Source organism: Mytilus californianus, unplaced genomic scaffold (genome assembly GCF_021869535.1).
Source record: "Mytilus californianus isolate M0D057914Y unplaced genomic scaffold, xbMytCali1.0.p SCAF_1, whole genome shotgun sequence".
NCBI lineage: Eukaryota > Metazoa > Mollusca > Bivalvia > Mytilida > Mytilidae > Mytilus > Mytilus californianus.
The window spans coordinates 118,800,498-118,823,838 of record NW_026262581.1 but is presented as its reverse complement, the minus strand read 5'-3'; the positions used below and the strand labels follow the sequence as shown (position 1 = coordinate 118,823,838).

General features: G+C 31.5%; 1 protein-coding gene across 1 annotated transcript in view; it reads left to right on the top strand.

Annotated features, from left to right (window-relative positions):
• The first annotated feature begins 7,552 nt into the window (after positions 1-7,552).
• The window catches only part of LOC127732192 (P2Y purinoceptor 4-like), a 68,627-nt gene continuing 52,838 nt past the window's right edge, over positions 7,553-23,341 (top strand). The window contains exon 1 of the mRNA XM_052241268.1: positions 7,553-7,751. The gene's annotated coding sequence lies outside the window, so the exon portion shown is untranslated. The remainder of the gene's footprint in view (positions 7,752-23,341) is intronic.

Genomic DNA, 23,341 nt, shown 5'->3' with positions numbered 1-23,341 from the left:
TAAAAATTTAACTCTAAATATTTCACAAAATTGGATAGAAATGGATTAAAAAAAAATGATCAATGAATTAGTAAAAATCTCAAAAATTATTATTTAAACTAAAAATTTTTGTTGGACTTACAATTTGAATAGTCATAAACTTATCTTTCGAAATTGCTGAATGCTACTACTTTGTGTTCATAAATTATGTTACCGAAGACAACGACTCATAGTAAAAAGTTATATCCAGATATATAGAAACACTACAAATCAAATTAAAAAGTAGAAAATATTATTGTAGCAAAACAACATCCGTCAAACACAATCAATCACAGTTCCAGGTCTAGGAGATCCACAAAAGCAACTTTGAATAAATGCGTCTCGAGTCCTTTTTTAAACAGCTCAAGTGATTGTTCATTACGAAGACTTGCTGGAAGGCTATTCCACAGAGTCCCGGCAGCCACATCGAACCTCCGCTCACCATACATTTTGGTCCGTGCATTTTTTTGGCATCTCTAATAAAGCAGCATTTTCAGATCACAAGGATCGTGCCGGTTTGTAAAAATGTATGAGTTCTCTTAGATACTAAGGAGCAAGGCCATGCAAGGCTTTGGATGCGTACAGCAACAGTATATACTGGCATCGGATTTCAAATGGTAACCAGTGAAGAGTCACAAGTGTTGGAGTTGTTCAAACTTCTTTTTGCGGGTTACTAGCCTAGCAGCGGTGTTCTGAACACGCTGAAGTTTGGATAGAATCGAGGCATTCACACCATACATTAAAGCATTACCATGATCCAGTCGTGACGTAACAAGAGAGCATACTAGACTTTTGCAGTCGTTCTCCATATGTATGTTACGAATCTGATGAAAACAGGATTTGGTAACTGCAGAGGTCTGTTGCTGCATGCTGAGTGTTTGGTCGAAAAAACTCCTAGATTTCGAACGCAGGACGATTGATTCACTTAGTATAGTTCCATCAAAATTCAGTTGTAACTTACCAAGACTTTTGACTTTGTGTTATCAATTCGGTTTTGTCCTGGTTTTACTTTAACATGTTCATACACATCCAAGTTTTGATATATTCCAAACAAGCTTCTAGACGTCCGGAGATGTCATCCCAGTTATCTGATGGTTTTATAAAAAGGTTAACATGTACAGAAAACAGAAATAATATAAATAAATTGTTCTTATATTGTAGATTTCGATCTTCTATTATTTCTTTTAGAAAAAGATACTACAATATAATAAAGTCATATGATTTTAGTCATTTACATGAAAAGTTACACATTTGAATTACATTTCTGGATCAAAATTTGCCAAATCAGTTAAATTTGGATCCATCATTTGCGGACAGTTGTAATCCTAAATGGTCAAAGATAGTTCTTTCACAGGATTTGTTCCTTGAAGTTGTTTATACGGCCATTCTACTTGGTGACAGTTGAAACTTAAAATAACATGTTTTCGAAACAATTCCGAATAAAGAAATACTTGTAGGGTTTGTGATATTTACAAGATCGGTATTGTGTAAACATATTTTGCTATAGACTTATATGTAGTTAAAATTTAATTGTTGTTAGTAATTTTTACGCTATTTCTTTGATACAATTGTTGCTTGCGTGTTCCTTATATTTTAAGAGATTGCTGTCAAACGTATGTCCTCCATATATAGTTTGCCTTTCAATGTACAAGGAGAAATAACCAATCTATTAAAAGACCTCAATTCAAAAAGTAGTTGTTTCAAAGTTTTATTGGATATATACATAGAATTACCTTCAAATCTGCATTAGTAAACTGCATTGTTAGCAATTCATATGGACCAATTCAACTATATGTGTCTAAAATCAACCTTTTTTGACTATTGTACATAATATCGTGGAGATATAAAACTTTGATTGATTGTCGATTTTGAATACATCTTACATTGTAAATCATTTGTATAGTGCAGCAAGGCATATGGTAAAGAACCTGCTGAATCCCACAAGAAAACCGATTTAAAAAATATGTACATACAGCAAATTCGACGATGGAAATAGAGTGATTTTTAATACAATGATTTGGTCCCCAGACCAAGCACATCATCAAAATTATGTAATACTTGCGTGAAAATTCCCATTCATTTATGGATGAGAGGGAATATGTAGGATAGAATGTTTTACATTTCTCAAGAATTAGAAACATTAAAATAACGGATGAATGCCCATGAGATAATAGACCCATTAAATACTTTGTAATTGTTTTCATAACAATGCTATGTGTGGACAGTTCCTGCAAAATATTGAACTAAAGAGCTCACACTTTACTACTAGTGAATGGGAAATTGATAACTCTGAATTTCTTATAAAAATAATGTGGTATGATTGCCAATGAGACAATTATCCACCAAAGTACAAATGAAGTGAATGTAAGCAATTATAGGAAACCGTACGACCTTCAATTATGAGAGGAACCCATACTGTATATTCGCTAATTAGAGGCTCCGAAATGAAAAATGTGAACCAATTCAAACAAGAAAACTAACGGCCAAATTGATTGCAAAACAATTTACGAAAGACAAATATAACAGACATGAAGCAACGACAACCACTGAACTACAGGCTCCTGACATGGGACAGACACATAGATAATAAGGCGGGGTCAAACAGGTTGCAAGCGCTCAGTCCTCCTCTAACCTGGGACAGTGGTGTAACAGTACAACATAAGAACAAACTGTTAAAATCAGTAGCAATTGGCTTAACTAAAAAGATCGGTACGAGGCACAAAAACAACTAACATCAAAACAATAGACACAAAGCATCAGTAGTACTCGCAGTTACTGAAAGCTAGTTCAAAGCCAATTGCAACTAAAAGATAAATCATGATATCCCAGACAAAAGTATCAATCAGTACAAATCCAACGGAAATAGTGTACGGAGGTAATAAACAGTCTGATAAACGCATGACCTTGTGCAATACCATTCTAAAAGTAAACAGTATCGACAGGATGTAGGATGAGTGTTCATGACTGTACATATATAGCAATATATCTTTAGTTATGTTTTAATTTTTTTTTTAAACAAAATCAATGTTAGTACCAATAAAAACAATATTTAGAGATATTACTACTGTGTCTATACTCAGTTTTCAGTGAGCTTTGTCTTGTTCTAGTTTTCGAAGCAAATGCATGGACAACGGTCTTATCTTTTTTCTTTAACCAAGGTGTTATTTGTCCTTATTCGATTGATTTCTCCGAAAATATTTCTACGCAAAAATTTAAGAGGAAAATAATAATCCCCACATACGAAGGGATCTATGTAGGAGCAATGAATAAACTGCATATCGAAATGACGGAAGTGATCCTATTTGTATATAGCCATAAATCAACTTCTAAAATGTTTAAGCATACGTCAAATGTTAGAACTATGGTAACTGCTGTATCGTTTCTTTTTCACTCGGCTTTTTTTCAAGTTTTGTTTAGATAAAACTTGACAGTACAAGGGTATGTATCTATTAAATCAACATGTGCCTCTTCTATTAACGACAGAGCAACGTGTTAGGTTGCAGGTGCGTACAATCAATGCAACGACTTCCGGCACAGACGGCATCTAAGGTCAACATGTTGAAGAGTTAAGATGGCAACGATTTTCATATGCTGTCTTAATTGAGAATAATTAATTAGTTTCTCATGTCTAATTAGTGTTTAATTGCATAGGGAAACATATTGTTTTTCTCATTTTCTGTGAGAACAACCACAGTAGCAGATATTCAAGTTTTAGTTCTTTTAGTTTTTTTCACCCTTCGTTTTAATTCGTTATTATAATAATTATACATACATTTGTACTTAAAAGTTTCGACCTATTTTTGTCATGCATTGCAGTGTTCGATCGGAGAAGGAAAGAACTAAGAAACAGCAACAGTGCTACACTGAACTTGACTTTATGGGAATATTCCATAGAATTAAATGGACTTTCCGATATTAAACATGTTGTATAGGCCACTCCTATATTTTAATATAGTTTTATTTTATAGCACTTGCAAGGTCTTGCAAATTGTATTATATGTGAAATAAATTGCTTTTACCCCGTCATCGTAAGTATGAAACATTAAGATTTTGGAAATCAATCATATAAAATTTTAAAGATTTTTTTGACAACATTAGTAAATTGAAGCTTTGTATGACATCTTTATGATACCCCTCGTTTGGTATAATTGTTTAAATGTGTTACTGTGATTCTATTAAAAATAATAATCCTGAGATTGTATTAATTATGTTATGTATCCCCCAGTATTTACACTAGTAGATTTATATTTAAAAACTACAACCCGTTGCTATCATTTTCTTTGGAAATAAAGAGTTAAATCAAAGAAGCGCTACACTACAAGGTAGTTTAAATGAGAGAGAGAGAGAGAGAGAGAGAGAGAGAGAGAGAGAGAGAGATGGATATTGTTTTCTGTTTGTTCAACATAAGTCTGATAAGTCAATCTCGTTGTTTCTAAATATCGCTAAACTCTTCTCTGATTAAAGGAAATTACATAAATTATCCTCGATATGTTGAAAACTTTAGAAGGAAAAGAATCATTACAAATACTAAATTATGAGTCAAATGTTATTATTGTGCAACAAAATGAGTTTTCTTAATTAAAACCATGTCAATCAGTTTGCCTAAATTACATTCATAATGGCATATTTATTGTTTGACGACACTTTTAATGATTAAGCAAGCTGTAACAAGTTGTGCTTTTGGAACACATTTTACCCGTAATAACTACAGAACGAATTAATTAAAAGACCTCATTAAAGTCACAATTAAGTCGCATCTCACTGTTACGGAAATAATGATAGGAAAAGCAAACTCTGGAATACCACACTGTGAGATATATATGTGTGTGCAGGTGCTGCTAGTATGTTGATGGAAAGTTAACAATGTTAAAATGGTCGTAAAGTTCAGTTCTCAAACGACGTTAACTGTTAACGTTTAGATCCTTACGTTATCTGTGGTATCTTTTGTTTCAAGCACAGTGGGATCGATGCAATCAACATAGTCACCATAAAAATGGTTAAGATTTTTAAAATTCAGACAGCGGTCAATAATGAAAGAGAGGCGAGAGATACCAAAAAGAGATATTCAAACTCATAAGTCAAAAACAAACTGATAATGCCATTACGGATACATTTACCAAACCCCATTTGTTTAGATAAAGCGAGGTCTACATTTTTCTAAGTATGATAAGGTGTACATGACGGATTTTATCAATAAAGATTTAAAGATTGTTTCAAACATTTCCACTCACAGGTTTATGAATTGAAGATACAATTTTTGTTTTAATTTTTATGGTTGACGTTTAACTAAGTCAGAACAATGTTAAAGACGAGAATTATATTCAAATTACAAGTCCGTAGACCATGCAGTTGTTCTTTGTATTTTATGTCACTCCTTCAAACAAACAAATGCAAAATTAATTCAAAGCACCAGTTTATCTAAATATTTCATCTTATATCCTCTGTTTTTTCATCTTTTAATGTAAAAATAAAATGAAAAAAATGTAATCTGATTTATAAAATAACAGACAATTTTATACATTTATCAATGCGGTATTTACCTACTAAGTTCCACACAAGATTACTGTATATCCTTCAAAACTGTACAAAATTCACAGCCACATGTCAATATCTAAAAACCTAACCCCTAACTATCCTTCATTAAAAGAAATGAGTTTATGTAAAGGAAAAGAAACAAAGTATAATTTTAACACTAAGATCATGACAACAATTAAAAATATTGAAAGACAGTTTTGTTTAAAACGAAAAGAGTTCAAAGTTTTAAAAAATCTAAGAAAAGAATGAATATATTGAGTGGCATGTTTCAAAGAGATAAAGTTGATTGAGGTTATTTGTTTTATTTTGTATGTTCAGTTCATGAGAGAATTGTTGCATCTGTTAATAACGAAAGGATCAACACTTTATGAAAAAGAAGGCAATTTCATTCAAAAGAAGATTTGATGGGTTTCTAATAAATTGAAAAACTTTATTAATAAGTGTTTTTATACATTTTATTGCACGATATGTATCATGATGATTGTATTATAGATCCGACCATAAGAACAGTTTGGGAATTTTACCACTGTACAAGAGGTGCCAACGTCACTGTTAAATAAGGGGAAGAAATGTCCTCTTTTCTATCAGACAGATAATGTCATTTGGTCTCTGGTCCATAGTTGTCTCATTGGCAATCATATCATATCTCCTTATTTTTAAAACTTTTAAGTGCTTTGTAACGGTATTAGTTTTATTTCCATTCTAAAAGTAAGAAATTTCACAAAAAGGCAAAGAGTGTTGCCATTATTTAAAAGTAAAATAACAGAAATACCGAACTCCAAGGAAAATTCAAAACGGAAAGTCTATATAAACTATTCATCAGAGGAGTTGATGTACGTTCTGTAAACAGATTCTCAGAGAGACATTCATCAATACTCAAACTGTTTTTATGCAAAATTTACTGCAAATTTTGATAAATGATAAGTGAACACCGTTCTTTAAAGCTTTAAAAAGAAAAACACATTTATCCTGAAAATTATGCCGATTTTTTCATAACGTCGTCAACAATCAATCTATTTAAGTAGACCGAAAGCATATCAAAACTGATGTATATCGCTTAAAGAGGAACGGCCAATTCTTCCTGGAATTATTTTACTCACACGGGCAATTTTGCAAAATCGAATAGTTGATGAAATATAGTGGCATTTGATTTTCAAACAGTCCAAACCATGTACTGAAAAGATTTGTTTTCAATAATTTGAATCACAGTCATAAAATCAAAATGTTAGTTACCATTATACGTTGCAATTAAAAAATAATCATGTTTTTTGTACAATTTTCATCAAAGAACACCTGAAACCAAAATGATGAAATTTGTATATTTGGAACATCTTTCTTATTCCTACTTCGGAAAAATACCAGAAATTTTTTGAAAATAAAAATTGTATATTAGGCAATCTTTAAGCATCTATAATTGAGTAGCATTTTAGAAAGACGACACAATGTTGGTAGATCCTAAAACAACACCCACGAAGCTGTTATACTGTATTGTATATAAATGTCTGTAAATATATGCATATTCATGCACATATGCTGCACCCTCTCTGTACCTATGTATCTGCAATGGTTATGAGAATAAAGATATTGTATTGTATTGTGAATGTTAGTAAATATCAAACGACTTTTAGAAAATGGGCTTGATTGGTATTAACTAATTTTATGGATATATCAGAGATCATTTATTTTTCTAAAATCATGGAGAAAAATATCTTTTCTATGTAAAAAAAGTGCAAAGTCAAACCAATAGTTGATACTTCTCATCAGAATTAGTTTCTAGTTTAATTATAGCTGCTTTTGATATAAGTTTTTTCATAGTATTTCTAGCCAGATACATATCCATATCCTTCTTCAATATATTATATAACTTATGATTTCAATGCAAATCAAAAGACAATAATACTTTATAAAAGTTTGGTTTGCTTGTATAAAAGCATCATGTAGAGTTTCTATAAAACTTCGATTTATCAGAAACAATTAATCAGACCTGATGTTTCTTCTGAACTGTGCGCACGGTTGTTAATTATAGTGAAAATATGTCTTTCTCTTTATTGATGTTAGTATGAAATCTGACTAAACTGATTAATTTGTGGTAAACCGAATCTATTGTGACTGCATGCCGGTCAGTCTGGTCTTATTATAGAAGTCTAGAAAAAGCTGAAGTAATAGTTTGGATGTCACTACTAATTTTTCTCATTCAGGTAAATTATAATTTATAAATTTAAAATATCAAAATGTGATTAAAAAGACAGATTTATAAGATGTTGTGCACTTTCCTGCACGTGTTTGCATTTATGAAGGTCTTGTGCTGTTTTACTCTTGTATGAATTCCTCAGCCTTTTAAACAAAATATAGTACAGTTTTAAAATTTTCTTTTCATGTGCTCACAGTATTTTAAATGGTTTATCAAACCATAAATGTAATTAAACAGATGCTATAAAAATATCATCAAATTATAAATAAAAGTGTATCATTTAAATCATGTGACAGTCAAACTAGAAATAAATAACATGGTGTTTATCTGCTTTTTCTCGCGCCAAATTCAATACATTGTGCATATTTTGTTGCTATCGTCAGATTAATTATTAAATGATAAAAGAAACACTGAACAATATGTGTTTTGTTTTATTTCTGAGTGCTTTTTTTGTTGAATTAATAATTAAAGTTAAAATCCATTAGATGAAATTATACTTTAAGGTTTTCATTAGGATATAATCCTACGCTATAACACACCATGTGAGTTTGCCTAGCATGGCCTTTGTCTTTGTCAGTGTCAATGTGAACACGTCATTACACAAGGGCTCTTGAAATGAAATATCCTACATCAAAAGAGTTAAGATTTGGAGGATTGCTTCATACGTTCAGATTAGGGAAATCTTTCAAATAACTACACTACTGTCTAAACCGGTATAATAATGTTTTACATCAGTGAATATTTTTATGCTTTAGAACTTTGCCTACGTTAAAAGCTATTTAATAGCTGATTACTTATCATGTAATTAGTAATTAGAATAAGATAACCGTCTACTTATAGTCTGTAAGATATGTATCATCATAAAGAATACTGCTCTTGCAAGAATAAGTTAAATATATGCTTAGACTTAAGTTTGCCGTTCTATTGAATTATTATATATGCCAGGTTTTTGTTTATTCTCCAAAAAGAGTCCATACTATTCAATGTATGAAGGCCATTTTAGATTCATAAGAAAAGCACAGATGCAAGAGTTAAGAGCAAAATGTACAAAACTATACGGGGCTTAATAACCGAAGTAGAATTAAAGGCAAAACAAGAAACAAACAAAAAATAGAAAAAAATACATTTGCATGTATAAATTGACAAAATATACGGATTTACAGAATTTAATATGTGTTTTAAAATTGTAAAATGTTGTCAAAATGTTCAAATTGTTTTTCCATAGTGACATTTGTATATGTCCGAGTCAATTTTCATCCATTTACATAATTAATGCAAATATTATTGAGATAGAAGGTTGCTGATAACAAGGAAGCTATTAAACCAAGGGTTTGAAGTGGTGAAGTGGAGGAAACCCATAATCCTGTGCGCTTTTCGTTGAATGTGACATCATCGAATTAGACTAATCACCATATTTGTACTTAAATGAGCAACACAACGGGTGCCTCATGGGTAGCAGGGTCTGCTTACCCTTCAGTATTGTTTTTGCAGACTGCTATTAGTCCTTAAGTAGTTTTTCGTTTTTTGCAATGGCGTTGTCAGTTTCTCTTGGATTCTCTTTGTTATCTTCCTCATCTCTTTTATTCATTCCTTCTAAAAGACAAAAAGAAAAAGCACCTTGCGAAATTCTTTAATTTTACTTTCCGATATATTGATGATGTCCTATCATTGAATAACCCATATTTCAGCCAATACTTACATCTTATATATCCCAGTGAACTTGAAATTAAGGATACTACTGATAATAGAAGGACTGCTTCATACCTTGATCTTCTCCTCAATATTGACACAGATGGACGACTTCACACAAAAATCTATGATAAACGGGACGATTTCAACTTCCCAATTATCAATTTCCCATTTCTCAGCAGTAACATACCCTCTGCCCCTTCGTATGGTGTTTGCATATCTCAGTTGATACGTTATGCTCGTGCATGTTCACACTATACGGAAATCATATACAGGAGTGTGCTCCTAACGCAGAAACTGCTCCAACAAAGTTATGAGGAGAACAGATTAAAAATGACACTCCGTAAATTTTACGGACACCATCACGAATTGGTCGATCCATACGATGTGTCTTTGTCCAAACTAACTAAGGACATTTTTACCACGTGTTAGATTGTGGTTTGACATTACGTCGTTTGATCTTTTAATTACCGAACGTGACTTATTCCCGATTGTGACTGTTTTGCTGAGTGTGAATTCGCATTGCTATAAGACGTGTCACGGTACCTTTCTATCCAAAATTCATGTATTTAGTTTTGATGTTATATTTGTTATTCTCATCGGATTTTGTCAAATGTCTTATCGTTTGTAGTTGTAAATCTTATTTTTTTTCTGTTGTATTCGTGTGTTATGGTAAAGATTATTTATCTCCCAGTTCGTTAATTAGATTTTAGTTTGGGTCAACTAAATTTATACGATATATTTGGTTTACAGTTTGATTTAAAAGAAACACCGACATAGCTAGATAATACTATTAATTATCTTATTACTACCACATTTTATATTAATTAGTATTGTAATTTTCATTGTTATTGATAAATGTTATATGAGTATTATAAACCAAATCTTGAATTCTATCCTAATTCTATCCTATTTTGGGGAAATTCCAGAAATTCAAATGTGACGTCACCCCTTTTTTTAGCGTTGATCTCTTTGGCTAACTCGGCTGTGAATTTTTATGTGCTGGTTTATGTTGTTTTATGTATCCGTTTTTATTCTGTAGTTAGTCACCACTTCGGTGTTCTCATGTATATCTATTATATAGTCATTTTTATAAATTTACTGTTTGCAAAAGTATGAATTATTCTAAATACTAAGGATTTTCTTATCCCAGACATATAACCTTAGCCGTATTTGGCACAACTTTTTGGAACTTTTGGTTCTCATGCTCTTCAACTTTGAACTTGTTTTGGCTTTCATACCTTTTTGATCTGAGCGTCACTGGTTAATCTTGTGTGGACGAAACGCGCGTCTTGCGTATTAAATTTTACACCTGGTACCTTTTGTTAGCTATTATTCGTATGTTTCTTTGTCCTATATGTTCTCCCATTTATTTGTATTGTAGTCCTGTCATGTAATGTTGTCATTTAAATGTTATATTTAACATTGCCATAAAAGGTTTGGCTAGCCACAAAACCAGGTTCAACCCACCATTTTTTCTTAAAATGTTCTGTACCAAGTCAGGAAAATGGCCATTGTCATATTATAGTTCGTTTATGTGTGTGTTGCATTTTAATATTGTGTTTCTGTTGTGTCGTACTTCTCCTCTTATGTTTGATGTGTTTCCCTCAGTTTTAGTTTGTAACCCGGATTTGTTTTTTTTTCTCAGTCGATTTATGAATTTCGAACAGCGGTATACTACTGTTGCCTTTATTTACTATGATGCCGAGCATTCATTATAATTATGTTAATCTTGAATTTAATACTTTCTGTTTAAAATTGTATTTGTATCGTTCAAAGCTCAGCGTAAAAAACCAATCTGATACCATGTATTCGAATGTTTTTATGACAATGGAGTTTTACTGTTTTACCTTGGCAGGACTCATTTCGCATCCTAATAATTTTCCAGAACTAGAAATTAAAGAAACGACAGACACGACTTCCTCCGCCTCATTTTTAGACTTATACCTCGAATTTGACATCGGCGGTCATCTCAATACCAGAATCTATGACAAACGAGACGATTTTAATTTTGAAATTATCAATTTCCCCCACCTTAATAGCAACATACCAACTTCACCTGCATATGGGATATACATTTTCCAACTCATTCGGCATTCAAGAGCTTGCAGCTGCTACTCAGACTTTATAAAACGTCACCTGAACAGAAAGTTGATGAACCAGGTTTATGTCAAAGAACGTCTCGTCCTTTTTCTAAAAAAGTTCATCGGAAGACCTTGTTGATAAATATTCCGTATCAACTTCACAAATAATACATGATGGTCTTGAAATATAGATTCTAGGTACTGACGTCGTTTATCATCTTAATTACGTGTTATAATGTTCTTTTATTTGTCTTCGTAAATTATTACCTTTAATGTTGAGTCCATTTTTGGTAATATCCTTTTGGCGTGGCTCGGTACTTATACATCCTGCCATTGTGTTATTGTGCTATGGTCATTTTTTTTATTCTTGTCTTTCGTTTTTGCTTATGTGCTTTGTCTATAAGCCATTTTGTTTTTCTTTGTTGACATATTTGTTTGTTTTTAAAGTGATTAAGATTATAACACAATCTTGACTGCTGTACCCTTATTTTTGACATTTTTACCTATTGTGTCTGTTTGTTTTGTTCACACATTTTTGTCAATATAATGGAATTTTATACGACTGTCATACAAGTGAGAGGTTTAGCTAGCTAGCTATAAAACCAGGTTTACTCCACCATTTTCTACATGGGAAAATGCCTGTACCAAGTCAGGAATATGACGGTTGTTATCCATTCGTTTGATGTGTATGAGCTTTTGATTTTGCCATTTGATAAGGGACTTTCCGTTTTGAATTTTCCTTGGAGTTCGGTTTTTTTTTATTTTTACTTTTTTCATACTAGTATAGCTTACTTCACATTCATATTCTTGTAATCAATAAGAAAGCATTTGCTCCACAAGCCACTGAATGTTAACGTTATTAGGCGTTCAAGATCCATATGTTAAATAAAATGTATTTAGCAGAAGACATTTGAAATCAATGCATTTCATTAGTAAGTTTGATTGTGATTATCGAGCCAGAAGTATTTGGCTGAACTATTTCAGTCCATACAATTAAGTTCCTGAACTGAGTTTTGATTTTTATTTATTAATAATAGAACCATTCAGTTTTTCTATGGAAACATTTTTCTGTTGTATAGTGGTACCTTTAATCCAATTCATATATGAAAACGATTTATTATTTTATAAAAGAAATAAAGGTACAAACATAATATTAAAGGAATATTTGTAGCAAGTGCTATAGTTGTAGGCGTACTATCATAGTCATAGTCCTTTATAAAAGTTCTAATTTAACAATTCAAACCCATTTGAATGATGAATACTTTATCAGCACGTCCAAATAAAGAAAATAACAAGAACTGCATGTCGATACTTTGTGCATGTATAAAATGTGAAATTTATTCCAATGGGAATGGTGTTTCTGAAACAAAGGGAAAACACCCTCTTCAAGCAAACACAAGAAAACATAATTAGAAAACCAAATGAACACTACAGTCTAAACGGTCTAGGCTCAAATAAACATTACAGTCAAATTTTTCGCATAAGTCAACATAACAGTCAAAGCCGTGTCGATGAATGTCAAATTAATCATTCTGTACATGTCGGAATCCATCATATCATTGAAACAGTTGTGTTATCTTTTTGCATTAAAGAAATACTGTTGATATTTTTAAAACGTTCGAGAATTCTTAAAATAAGTCAAAATAAAAAATTCTACAATTACGTAAGTCAACTGTATCATTTCAAATCCTTGGACGAATATCAACTATAGATTTAAACAAGTCTAAATTGAAAACAACGTTCAAACCTCTGAATGCGTTGGATAAAAACCGCAATTTTTATACGTGCGCATGCAAAACAAATTTCTTGGTAGATGGGAATAACTACAGCACAAACAACATTTTCCAAAAGACCTAAAAAGTGAAAAAGTATATTTTAACAAAACGCATTTGACTAGCAGGTCGAACAACGGATGTTCTTAAACCCTGCTGACTGCCGTTGGTGATTGCCAAATAAACGGATCACCAGGTGTAACAAAATGGATCTAAACTATTAATTTAATATCAAACAAAAAACAATAAACTTGCGGAAAAGATGGTATACCGCAAACAAAAGGTGCAAAAATTAGTACACCATATCCGGATTTCGACAACTAATGTCTCTTCAGTGATGTTAGGAATCGAAACGGTATTTGGAAGGACATATAATTTACCTCAATTTAGGATAGACTCTTGAATTTTGAAGAGTCGAAATAGGATGAACGGATCATATAAACCCGAAGGCAAATATAATACAAGCCCAAACGAAAAAAATATAAACAAGTCTAAATTGAAAACAACGTTCAAACCTATGATTGCGTTGGATAAAAACCGCAATTTTTATACGTGTGCATGCAAAACAAATTTCTTGGTAGAGGGGTCCAACTACAGCACAAACAACATTTTCCAAAAGACCTAAAAAGTGAAAAAGTATATTTTAACAAATCGCATTTGACTAGCAGGTCGAACAACGGATGTTCTTAAACTCTGCTGACTGCCATTGGCGATTGCCAAATAAACGGATCACCAGGTGTCACAAAATGGATCTAAACTATTAATTTAATACCAAACAGAAAACAATAAACTTGCGGAAAAGATGGTATACCGCAAACAAAATGTGCAAAAATTAGTACACCATATCCGGATTTCGACAATTAATGTCTCTTTAGTGATGTTAGGAATCGAAACGGTATTTGGAAGGCCATATAATTTACCTCAATTTAGGATAGACTCTTGAATTGTGAAAAGTCGAAACAGGATGAACGGATCATATAAACTCGAATGCAAATATAATACAAGCCCAAACGAAAAAATATAAACAAATCTAAAAAGAAAACAACGTTCAAACCTATAGATTTAATATAGAGTTAATATATATGTTAATTTCCCGAAATTGTAATAACTTCTTATAAGGAATACTTAAGGTTGTGACTGTAAAATCTTATGTTTCAATTACCGCAGACACATATAGGAGTTCATCGAGGTTCAGTTGGAAATAAGCACGCGAGATCATAAACAATTAGATTTCAAGACAATGTCGAACCGCGTGCAGGGCTTTACCCGTGGTACGACGATAATCGAATTGACGTAAAATATCCCACTAGATACTTGTCGGTGGTGACAATTTTTGTTTTATCACAAACATATTTGTTTTTCGTTCATTATTTTGTACATAAATTTGACCGTTAGTTTTCTCGTTTGAATTGTTTAACATTTGTCATTTCGGGGCCTTTTATAGCGGACTATGCGGTATGGGCTTTGCTCATTGTTGAAGGCCTTACGGTTACCTATAGTTATTAATTTCTATGTCATTTGGTCTCTTTTGGAGAGTTGTCTCATTGACAATCATACCACATCTTCTCTGTTATATTTTATAAACAAATTGAAATTCTTAATGCAATTATTTAGACAACTATATGATACAATGATTCCGTACCGACAGTGTACAGTAAGATCTAATTTATAAACACTTGAAAAGACATCATCATTATATATTTATTTAGAAAAAAAAATGAAATACAAACATACGTTTATGCTAAATAATATACCTTCCTGAAAGCAAACATAAATATAATTTAATAATGAACATGTGTACTAAGTTTCATCTTTGTGTGATTACAAACTACTTTAAACCAAAATTCTAACCGACCTTAAACACGTTTACCTAATATCGGAAAGCTAGATGTATAGACAAGAAAACAAAATACCCCTCTAACAATCGGTGTAGGCGATACATAATCAGCCTCTTTGTGTACTATGATCTTTTATTATATACTAATGTTTACTAGTATACAACTTGGTATATGTTGGTAAATTTTTTCTTTTCATTTCTGCTCTACAAAAACTTTTTGTGTGAATTATGTATTCAATGAAACTTTTGTGTGTTGAATTTCAAAACGTCGTTTGATTGATCTCTATTACAGATACAAACTATATTATTCTTATGCTGTTACATAAAATATTGGTATTAATTGTAAAAGAGATAAGTTATTCTTATGATTTTTTTCTAGTGAAACCAAGTTTGTTGTTTACCTGAATATGTAATTAAATGTCACTTATTTTAAAATATTTTATCGCTATATCTTTTTGATGTTGATTTGATTGTCGCGAAAACAATTCTGAAAAACTTTTACAAAAACATGAAAGAATTTCCTGTTTTTACTCATTGTGCAAAGTGGGTGAAATAGAAATAGATGACAAATATAAACTGATTATCTATAGGTGTACACTTATTGACAAGTAGTAAAATGAGTTTATATGCAATATTTAACATTATTGGTGCTTATAATGGACTACAGATATTAAAGTTTTGTCAGAATTTCTGACCAAAAAAAGATAACATGACGAAAAAGGTGATATATTAGTACCACAAACAATAAATTAGACGTAACAGTAGTTTACCAATGTTCATGCCTCATAAATCCATTCAGAACATACAAATAAAGGTACAAAACATAACCTGAAGGTGTCGCATAAAATTCATAAGGAGCGAGGCGTTGTGCTTTGACAGGGTCGTAGTCTCCTATATGCACGCAACACAATAATGATAAATAATAAAAGTTAGTCAACATATCATAATACGGAATACACAATCATCAACATTACAGAACAAACGACTATACAGCTATTTAAAGATCTAAGGTCGCAAAAACATATTATAAGTGAGTTGAGACACTAAAACGTCGTGTCGGTCAACCATTTCATGATGGTGGCCCTACAACCTACGTAGTGTTGATTTCAGTCGTTCTTCTCATATTTTTGTGTCAGAGGGACATCCCTGTTGATGATGTCCGTGTAATGTACAATATATACATGAACGAGCTAAACGTATCAATTACGATATGTAAACGCAATACGAATGAACATTGGGGATTCAACTGCTGAGAAATGAGAAGTTGAAAATTCTGAAATCATCAAGTTATTCATAGATTCTAGATTGAAGTCGTCCCTTTGTGACACTGTCAAGGTTTAGATAAAGAAATTAAGCAGGCATTCTTGTTGTAAGCAAAAGGCAAAGCTTACTATATGACATTGGTTTTGCTCAATGTTTAATGCCGTTCGATGACCTCTAGTTGCGTATATCAACGTCGTTTGGCTTTGGTGGATAATTGTCAATCATGCCACATATACTTATTTTATGCTAACTAAAGACAAAAAATGTTTGTTGGTTGACCCCTTTTGAAGAGTATCTTCAATCTGAGCCATCAAAAATTGATTGCAATTAAGTAAGAATTAATGTAAAAACGTTATCTAAATGCAGCATATTGACAACATTTTCCAACATAAGATCTGGTGAGCTTTTCACAGATTACTGTTACAAAGAAAACAAGCATTTAAGCATGCGACATAGCAAGAGTTATTCCGAGAAGACAAGTAGCAAGGCCAAATTGAAGTAAAAAATTTGAAAACTATGTTTTCTTTTTTATATTCCAACTGGTCAACAAATTCGTTTATAAAAGGGATTTTTTTTAAGAAATTGGAAATAAATGATTGTATATGACTATTTTTAAAAGTAGTGATGACTGGAACGCTGCCTTCAATGGATAACTATCAAGTGCACTTCTAATGATCTTGCCAAAATTTCCATAATGACATCAAGATTTTTCAAAAACCTTTTTGTAAACCAAACGAAGAATATCTTCCAGTCACAACAGGGCCTGTTTGTATTAATGCTGGTCAGAAATATTGTGTAATTGTTTTTATCAATCTAATTTACACTGAAAACTTTCGATATTAACCAATGGTATTGGTAAAACATCTGTATTTGGTTATTTTCTTTGCAATCAAATCGTAAAAGTGGATATTGGTCTTATGACAACCAGTCGATCAAAATTTCATATGAAGACTGCTGGTAGACAATCAATATAGTCAGTAGCAATATTGAAAATACCCTCTTTAATTAAATACCCAATTTAAATCGATGCAAGAAGGAATGCCAATCAGGAGGTTTCCTTTTGATAGATTATCAGAGCTTGCGTGCTTTCATGTAATAAGGTGTCAACCACTAAATAAAATTAAAACAAAATGTAACTGATTTAATGTGTAATAATGTTTTCAGTAGACTAGCACACTTCCCGACATGACTACCTTATAAATGTAAATTTTAATTGTAGACAAACAAAATTTGAAATTCAAAATGGTCTTTCGAGCTATTTAGTAAAACGTCAGTTGTGCAACAGCCAAGTTTTTTTTGTCACGCCCCCAAAATGGTAAATCACTTACAACTCCTAAATAATACTACAACTATATATAACGCAAAAATCACTGGAATGATGTTTAACGTCAGAATAAACTGAGGAGTATTAATGTTTACTTTCAAATAGTTGCCTTTACATGATTTTACAAACTATTCAATTTGATGCGTCATAACTTAATAAAGGCGATTTTGTTTGTTTGATGTTTTTTTTTTTTATTTCTTGCTTATAGAAAACTTTTATATTTATCTTACTTGCTATCATATATGATAATAAAACTAGATATTAGAAACTTCACATTAAATAGTTGTCTCCTTATCTTTGTTATAATATGTATGTTCCGGACCATATGAGTATTTGGACCATTTGCGTACGGTCATGACTATATGCATATACTTATATGGTCCAACCATGCGCGTATGGTCGTATATATAGAAAGAAAACATAAAATAATTGTATTGATTTTAGAATAGTTCGAAGAAAAGTATTGGGTGCCTTCTGTTTAAACGTCATACGCCACCTTGATTTTCGAATATAAATAACTTATATTCGCTAAAATTTTCATAATTCAGGCAGAACACATCTTAAGACAAAAACTTTCAACTTTTTTGATAAAATGTAAGTCAGAGTCTTTAGCGAAGAATTTTAATTCATTTGTGTTTCCATTTATTCAAGTTGCAAGATCCAAAAGACGACAAGAAAATAAAGTATTTATTGAAAATATTAATCCTATTTCATACAAACAATGGGCATTCAAAAGAAGCTGTCTGCTGAACTGCAGGGATTAGTCATTATAAACAGATCATAATTTAGAGCTGAACATGAATGGAGTCTGTTTAATATAGAATGTGTTAAGTATACCTTACGCTAATCAAAATAACAGTGTTTATAGGTTTTAGATTTATAAAATTTCGTCGGTAAGGAAAACTGAAGAATAATTATATACTATCATTTTAGAGTAATGTGGTTTTCTAGTTCTGATTTTTTTATGTGCTCAATTGTGTACTTTTTGTTAGTAAATTGTTTGAAATTTAAAGTACGGTAATGACATCTTTACAAATAGCGTAACGCCGTCACATATATTAATGTTCTTGTCTCACAATTTTTATAGTTTTAGTTGGATATAGTAACAGCTCTTATCAACTAGGGATTATTTTCAGCTTTTCGTTTTGTATAGACACCTGCATATTATCAAAAACTACATGTTGACCTCTAGATGATTTTTTTGTCATTTTGTCCTTGGGTGGCTGTCTTATTGACGTTTACTAAACATCTCCTTTTATTCATATTACATTAAAAAATGTAATCTACATTTCTAATAGATTCATCGATTTTCATTCCTTTGTTTTATTGTTTCTAGAAAAGATAAATTTCCTGTACCTTTTTACCTACCGAATGGTACTATCAGATCAGTATAAGAAATAGATTATTCTGAAGGAAGTATTGGATTTCGTAGATAATAAGTAGTATGGCTATGATGAACGTTGTAAAATAATTGAATTTTCTTTGAGTTCTTAGTTCGGCTAAAGGTTCAAAGCCGTTTCAGAATATAAAATTTCACATTTGCAATAAGGGAGGTTCTATAATTAAAATTTGCAGCCTCAAGGTTATGTTTTTCTTACAGTTCAGTATTCGCGACACCACCATTGTCCTTCAGTTCACAATCGCACTCAAAAATTACATTGTCTGCAGTAAAATGAAATTGAATTTTTTTTAACTTTGAACGACTTTTAATTAACATAATTCACCAAAATACTTTGATTTTTTTCTAAATATTTAAAACGTGATCGCTTCATTAACGGTCATCGCATAAAAAAATTTTGCGATTTTTTAATAAAAGGTTCCTAGGGGTTGCTTTTTTGTAGAATATATCATTATTGTCTATTTCGGATTAAAGTATGTACTTATTTCATCGTATATCACGCCTGTAATTTAGCCCAACAATGTAAGAACTGCAAATTTATGGTAATAAATATTATGCACTTCCCGCAGCGGGATTTGAACCAATGCATTTGTTATATTGGATGACCCTAACATCACAAAAGCTTGACATATTTTTATATATTTTGGAAATATTTTATAGTAATTATCGCAAACATGGATAATAAGGTTATTCTTAACCAAAACCAATATTCAATTTGATGCGTTTTAGAAAAAAATAAGCTATACACCTTTGTTTTTTAACAATTTTTAGTAATTTCGTTCCTGTTTTCAAATCCAATAGGTTTTAACAACTAGAATTTCGACTCCTCCGGTAATGAAAGAAATCCAGGGAAGATGGCCATATCTATCTCATGTAAGAGGCTAAAAAGAGTCCATACTAAGTCTTGTCTTGTCCTGTATCAAATATTTGCCGAATTTCTTGTATTTGATAGTTATACAGTAGAAAAAAAGCAAATAGAGCATATTAAATTAACAACTGATAGAGGGTAGCATGGTCAATAAAGGCTGTAAGATTTTTTATGAGGTGCTGCCACTACTTACAAAACACACTGTTTATACTTTATTAATTGAAATCGGTTCAAATGAACAAAATAACGGGAAGGGTTCTTTCGACTTCTAATTTTTCAATTGTTTTTATTTTAAAGAAAACAATTAAGTGTTTGTTTTTCCTAACAAGAAATAAAGGGCACTCCAATATTGAAACATAGTAATAGTACATTGCTAATTAGTTCATTCATCATACAACAACAAAAACACATCGATATATTTTGCATTCGGAACTTGACAGCTAATGAGTGGTTTTATTTATAGCAGTCGTTAGTGTCTGGTTCAAGCACTATTGATAAAAGTCACAATAGGTTGCATTCGTACGCTGAGTTTACAACACTTTTTGGGCAATGCATTTTGGCAAGCATTTAGTGCACTTCTCAATTTCAAATAATTTCCGTTGCACATAAGCAGAATGTAGAATGTCTTCGTTTCACAATCTGTATAATGATATAACTATGCTACTTTGTGAGTACGCATATATTTTGTGATTTTTCTTTTCAAATTCTTGGAAGAAAATTCGAGCGTCACGGCATTGTCTTTCTCCTATCGTCAAACTTTTTTAAAGCATTAATTGTACTTCTCTGTTTAGAATAAAATAATTTCTGTTGCACATGAGCAGAAGTGTAGAATGTCTTCGTTTCATAAGTTGTATAATCATATAATCATGCTACGTTGTGAGTACGCTGTGTATTTTGTAGGTTTTATTTTCATATTCTTGGAAGAAAGTTCGAGTATTACGTCGTTGTATAAGACTTCCTCCTTTTCCAATGCCTCCTCTGAACGTTTTATATTCATTTAATTTTGAGCTTGTTTAATAATTTTACTTCTCGATAGAATTTCTGCCATATGTAGATGTACTATATGATTTCAGAGTTTTTAATTTTTACATCGTTGTTATTTGGTACTCAAGGATAAAAGTGTCATTGGGAATCATGCCATATCTCCTTATTTTTATATTGTGACATTTCTTCCTTTAATCACTGTATTTCGTTAACAAATTATACATATTTATTTCAATAAGGGCCAACATGGTGACATTTTAGCTAATGCGGAAACACATATAAGCTTGTTTGGCATGGTGCTGTCTTTCTTAGACACAATTGCTTCCTTAGTATCTCCTTACTTTGTGAGAATAACCCCAAGTTTTAAAATTAAACATCATTTTTTCAAAGTCATATCTTTGGCCTTAAATTTTCCAAGTTTAAGTTGTGCTCTTTGTTCACATGAAGCAAATAGGAGCAAATGCTAAAGTCAATAAAGGTTTAGTCTTAATAGCGATCTTTGATTAAAAAATATCAAAAATTCAAGCTGCCTCTTTTTAGAATACCATTTAGTAGCCAGGAATATTACAGTCAATATGTGTTAATTTTTCCAATGATTGTTAGAAATTATCTTGGAGTTGGTACATTTTCGTTTGTTTTTAAAACTTGATATATATGACTTTTGAAAACCTAACAGCACTAAAGTATAAATTGTTATTCAATTTCACGTGCCTGTATTTTCTGCGTCATCCGGACCACTTTATGAAATTTCACAAGAGAAATTCATCATACTTTCAATTAAAATTAATAAACTCTATTCAAAGTTAAATATGAAAGCAAATAAAAATGTTTCAACGTAAATGATTATGGATAAAGTAAGATCCTAAAACAGAAACATAAAATAAAGTGTTTTTCATTCAATTAACGAGAACGCCAACGCTCTTTTGAATGCTTATTGACTGATGCGGGAAACTATAAAGATATATTTGCAGATACAGTCATATTGTTTTTTTCAATTTTTGGTGCATAGTTGAAAGTGTTAAAGGGTAAAACATAAAGTTAAATTATTTATAAATTAATTAACCAATAAACACTATGATGTATCATGCAATGCTTTCTTCAGGTGACGGTATGTTATGAAGTGTGATTTATTGATGAAATATATACTTTCCAACAAATATTTTGTCATATCTTGATAAGACTATGGTTTTGAAGATGATGTATTAACGTTTTAAAGAAGTTAGCAAAAATAATATGCCAATACATTACATGAGTTGATTGAGCGATATATTTCTAGATATAGGAAGACGTGGTATGAGTGCCAATGAGACAACTCTCCATCCAAGTTACAATTTATAAAAGTAAACCATTATAGGTCAAGGTACGGCCTTCAACACGGAGCATTGGCTCACACCGAACAGCAAGCTATAAAGGGCCCCAAAAAATTACTAGTGTAAAACCATTCAAACAGAAAAACCAACGGTCTAATCTATATAAAAACGAGAAACGAGAAACACGTATGAACTACATAAACAGACGACAACTATTGTAATCAGATTCCTGACTTAGGACAGGTGCAAACATTTGCAGCGGGATTAAACGTTTTAATGGTACCAAACCAACACATTAAGATAAATGTACCTATAAAAAGAGGAAAAATATTGTGTGCTATTTGGTGGATGCCTCATTTACGTCCATCCGATAAACATACTTTTTAGTGATTAAAGAAATTATGATACTTTAAAGGCTGCATGGCTAAGAAACCTTACCCTTTACGTATCCGACTTTCAAATGTTAAGTTTGAGCGTTCCTGGAGATGCTAAATCCAAAAAAGTGCTGCGAAGGTACGGAATCTATAGAAGTGTTTATTTAATTTACTACATGCCGATAACAAAAACCTCACAGATAAATACACAACCATGCGCTATCATATAGATGTATGTTACATAATAACTATATTATTCAGAACAGAATATGACCATTGGTAAAAAGTTTTGAAAAACTAGTATGCCAACTTTAAGTTAATTACTCAAAATGTGATTGAAAATAACCGGAATTGCATGGACACCACACTATTTCAGGTGTGTCGACAGGAGAAGAATTTCCTGATAATTATGCTTTGTCTAATACAGGATTATAAAGTGTCAAAGTAAAAATGCCAATGCATGAACATCACAAGAGCGATAAAATGACCGATATACCTTAGTGGCCTTATGTGTTGCATAGAGTGTGTATGACTTGAATGTCAGTAGTTTAGAGTTTAGAAACTGAGATTTATATAATGATCAACCAACATGTAAAATGATTATTTTTAACCTTATCACCTGTACTCCAGTTGTTTTTAAACAACCTCTGATAGCGAAATCGCCATAACTATAGATTTTTTATATAGCGAACT